The sequence below is a fragment of the Chinchilla lanigera genome, unplaced genomic scaffold (genome assembly GCF_000276665.1).
Source record: "Chinchilla lanigera isolate Chin_1 unplaced genomic scaffold, ChiLan1.0 scaffold00040, whole genome shotgun sequence".
NCBI lineage: Eukaryota > Metazoa > Chordata > Mammalia > Rodentia > Chinchillidae > Chinchilla > Chinchilla lanigera.
The window spans coordinates 727,960-732,558 of record NW_004955441.1 but is presented as its reverse complement, the minus strand read 5'-3'; the positions used below and the strand labels follow the sequence as shown (position 1 = coordinate 732,558).

At 40.1% G+C, this 4,599-nt stretch overlaps 1 pseudogene; it reads right to left on the bottom strand.

The window, feature by feature from the left end:
- Positions 1-1,721: 1,721 nt before the first annotated feature.
- On the bottom strand, positions 1,722-2,026 carry LOC102022636 (annotated as a pseudogene).
- Positions 2,027-4,599: the final 2,573 nt, after the last annotated feature.

Here is a 4,599-nt window from a genome sequence, read left to right as displayed (position 1 = left end):
GCAGACTAAGCCAAAAGCTCAAACGAGAGAGGAAATTATAAAGATAAGAGCAGAAATTAATGCACTGGAGACTGAAAAAAAAAAAAAAAAAAATCAATGAATTGAAGAGATGGTTCCCTGAACGATTAAATAAAATCAACAAACCTTTATTCAACCTTATCAAAAAAAGGAAAGACTCAAATCCACACAATTAGGAATGAAAAGAGTGAAATCACAATGGACCTTGCAGAAATCCGCAAGACCCTCCACATCTACTTTTAAAACTTGTATTTTTTTTTTAGTGGTGGGATGTTTTTGAAGCAGGGTTTCACTATGCAGTTCAGGCTGGGCTTGAACTCACATCAATCCTCCTGCCTCAGCCTCCCGAGTGCTGAGATTATAGGCATGCGCCACCATGCCCAGCCAAAAAAACTTGTATTCTAGTAAGATGGAAAATGCAGAAGAAATGGACAGATTCTTGATACACATGAATTACCAAAGCTGAATCAAGAAGATATAAAAGTCCTAAATAAGCCCAGACAAGTGAAACCTTGTCTCAAAATTTAAAAAGAGCTAGGGATATAGCTCAGTACAGCTCAAGGCCCTGGGTTCAATCCCTAGCCATGGGAGGGGGTGGGGGTGAATTCAAAAGCACAACAGGGAGCCGGGGATATAGCTCAGCAGCACAAGCGCCGGCCTGGCAAGCACAAGGTCCTGAGTTCCATTCCCAGCACCAAAACAAAACAAAACAACAACAACAACAGAAAAAAAAAAAAAACACAACAGGGCTGGGCATTTAGCTCAGTGGTACAGTCCTTGCCTGGCATAGCAGAGGCCTAAGTCTAACTCCCAGAATTACAAATAATAAATAAATAATTTAATATTTGTATAACTGTTTTACTAAAATACAGTATAATGTATATATTTAATATTATATATTAATATAAACACAGCATAACGTAACTTAAAATGATGAACTTTAAAAAGGAGAAAGAGGGCTGGGGATTTAGCTCAGCGGCACAGCACCTGCTTGGCAAGTGCAAGGTCGTGAGTTCGATTCCCAGTACCAGAAAAAAATAAATAAATAAATAAATAAATAAATAAATAAATAAAAAGGAGAAAGAGGAAAACAAAAACAAATAATTTTTTCTTTTTTTTTAAGGAAAGATCCTTTATTGGGGTTGACACAAAACATTCACCAAGTTCATGACAAACTGCTAACACAAGCCAAGGGCTATGGTGCCCTGCATGGGGACACACCGAGCTGCGCAGCTGGCCCCACCTGGCCCCACCCCTGCCACCAGCAGCGGCAGAACCCTCATTTTTGACACTCAGGACACACTTGGTCCCAGGTTGGGGACCTGGGCAGGGAGGTAGAGAATAAGGTTATTTAAAAATCATCTATAAACATCTCACCACTGGGTCTGAGTCCCCTTTAACCAATACCTGGGACCACATGTTACAACGTAAAAAAAAAAACTCAAGCCAGGCATGGTGATGCATGCCTGTAATCCCAGCACTTAGGAGGCTGAGGCACAGGAGGATCCTTGCGAGTTCAACATCAGCCTGGGCTACAAAGTGAGCTCAAGTCTAGCCTGAGATGCATAGCGAGATCCTGTCTCAAAAAGACCAAAAAGAAAAAAGAAAAACTCAAGGAAAATAAATACATCAGCTCCTATGAAGCTGGAAGTGGTGTGGACAGGACAGGAGGGCTGCCAGAGGGGCAAGCGGGCAGCGGCAGCCTAGGTGTCCTCGCACAAGTTGGGGCTGCCCACCTGCGCCACCTTCTAGGGTGGCGCCTAACTCTGGGCCTCCAGCTCCACCTGCTTCTGGTCCCTCTTCTTGGCAGTGCGCTTTTTGTCCCATTGCTGATGTAGGTAGTATAGAAGGATGTTTGTCATTCTGTCACAATCATCTGTTACGTGTACTCTTGGGTGGGCAGGTAGACGGAGGGGTACGAGTTTGAAACCTTGCACACGGAGTCAGCATGGAATCGCCTAAAACTGCTCCCGCTGTAGACAGGCAATCCTTTCAGAAAGCCTGCCATCCTCTGCTCCCTCCATCACCACCTGACCAGCCGCCACCACAGCCGCCTGCGCAGCCACTGCTGCACAGCCCACATGAAACGTTTAAAATAAAACATCAATAACTGCATTGAGTACAAATGACCTGAATATGCCAATTAAAAGACACATCGTCTGAAGGGGTTTATAAATGCATGTATGACAGCAAGTAATTCATTTCTTATGATGTCTTCAGGAAACTCTTACCAGTCTAGAAAGAGTAGAAGTATGGCAAAAAGACAGAGATGCTAAACGATAAAGCTAGAATGATTATGTTAGTATCAGAGCAAAGGAAACTGGCAGGCATAAGGGAGGATATTACATGATAGAGGTACAACGGTTGATTGGTTCTGTCAACTTGAGTAAGAGATGCTTAGCCAAATCAGCCTCCTCAGAGGAGCTCGTCTTCACCTTCACCCTGGACATCTTTTTCTCGCCTCCACTGCAGACCCACAGGCCTCCTGCTATGTCACGTAAGACACTGCAGTGAGCTCCAGACCTTCAGCTGAATCCTTCCGTCTCCAGTGTGGAGACACCCTCTTCCTCATCGGATTCTGTGGGTGGCCACTGTAAGCCAGTCCTGTAAATTCTCATATATTTGTATACCTTGCACTGTATCTGTTTCTCTAGTAAACACTGACTGATTGAAGAGGGTTCAATTTACATAGAAGAAAAAGCACTCCTAAATATGTATTCACCTAAGTCCAAAATATAACAAAAATTTATAGAACTGAAAGGAGAAATACATTCATAATTATAGTTAAGAACTGCAACATTTTCAGTAGCAAATACAACTAGTAAAATCTACCAAAGATTATAAAACTATCAAAGATTATTATTATCAAAATGGACACTTATAAGATACCCTACCTACAAGCACACATGAAACATTCAACAAGAGAAATCATACCAAATAATAAAAGTCCTTAAATATAAAAAACTGAAACGTAAAAGTATGTTTGTTCTCTTACAATAGATTTACAGTAGAAATTAATATAACAGGAAAACCCTAAACACTCAGAAAAATAATCAACATATTAAACACACTGACATAGGTCAGTGACAAGTCTGCAGTAATTTAGAAATATTTTAATTAAATCAAAACAAAAATATAAAACTTTAAAATTTGTCAGGGAGTAACTAATTTGAAGATAACAACATGTAACACAACAACCATTGTTAACTTATCACTATGTTTGATATTCTGCATCTTTTTTTTTTTGCCTTTTTGAGACAGGGTCTCTCTATGCAGTTCAGGCTGGCCTTGAGCTCACTTTGTAGCCCAGGCTGGTCTCTAACTTGCAAGGATCCTCCTGCCTCAGCTTCCCGAGTGCTGGGATTACAGGCATGTACCACCACATCCGGCTAAAATTCTGTTATCATTTTTATTGTTTTTGTGTTCTTTTGTTTATATCTTTGTGTTTGTTAAATTGTTTTTGTTCTTTTATCTTTAAAATACAATAAATACATACATACATACATACATACATACATACAACTTTGTCGGGGGCCAGGCATGATGGCACAGGCCTGTAATCCCAGCACTCGGGAGGCTGAGGCAGGAGAATTACTGGGATTTCAAGGTCAGCCTGAGCTACAGAGTTCAAGTCAGCCAGCATTATAAAGCAAGACCCTATCTCAAAAAAATAATAAAAATAATAAAAATAATTTGTCATGGGTAGCTAAAGCAATGCTAAGACTTAAAGATAATAGGATCATAGTGGGATCAAGGCCAGCCTGAACTACATAGTGATCGCTTCTCAGCCTTTTGACTAAGATCAAGTGAACTACATAGTGAGACCCTGTCAATCAATCAATCAATCAATCAATAAATACATAAAATTTATAGCAATTAAGTGTTAAACAGGTCCCACATCAATAAGCTGCTGAATAAACTACTAAAAACTAAGGGGAAAAAAACCTGGAAAGCAATCAGAGAAGCATGATACATCACTTACAGGGAGGTAATAATTACAGTATGAACAAATTTATCATTAAACCCATGAGGCGCATTAAAAAGCTGACCACTTTTTAAGTGAAAAAAATAGTAAAACAGGTCCCACATCAATAACTCAAGGATCCTATGGAAAAAAGAGCAGAACAACTGAAAACAAGTAGAGGAAGTAATAAAGATAGTAACAAAAAACAATGAAATTAAAAACAGAAAAACAGGGCTGCCAATGTAGCTCAATGGCAGAGTGCTTGCCTAACATGTGCAAGGCTTTGAGTTCTATCCCAGGGAAGGGGACAGGAGGGGCAGGGAGCGGGGAGAGAGGGGAAGAGAGAGGGAGGGGAAATCAATACAAGCAAAAGAATACTCAATGAAACTTCTAGCAAGACTGGTAAAGAAAAACAGAGAAAACACAAAGTACCAGTATCAAGTATGAAGGAAGTTACCCTATAGATTCCCTAGATTTTAAAAGGTAAGAAAATTCTAAATCAACTCTCTGCACGTGTGGTAATTTAAATTGTCAAATGAGTTCTGTACTACTGATGTTAACACGATACTCAGGGAATGACATGAACAAGCATCGACCACAAAGCAGACACCACAGGT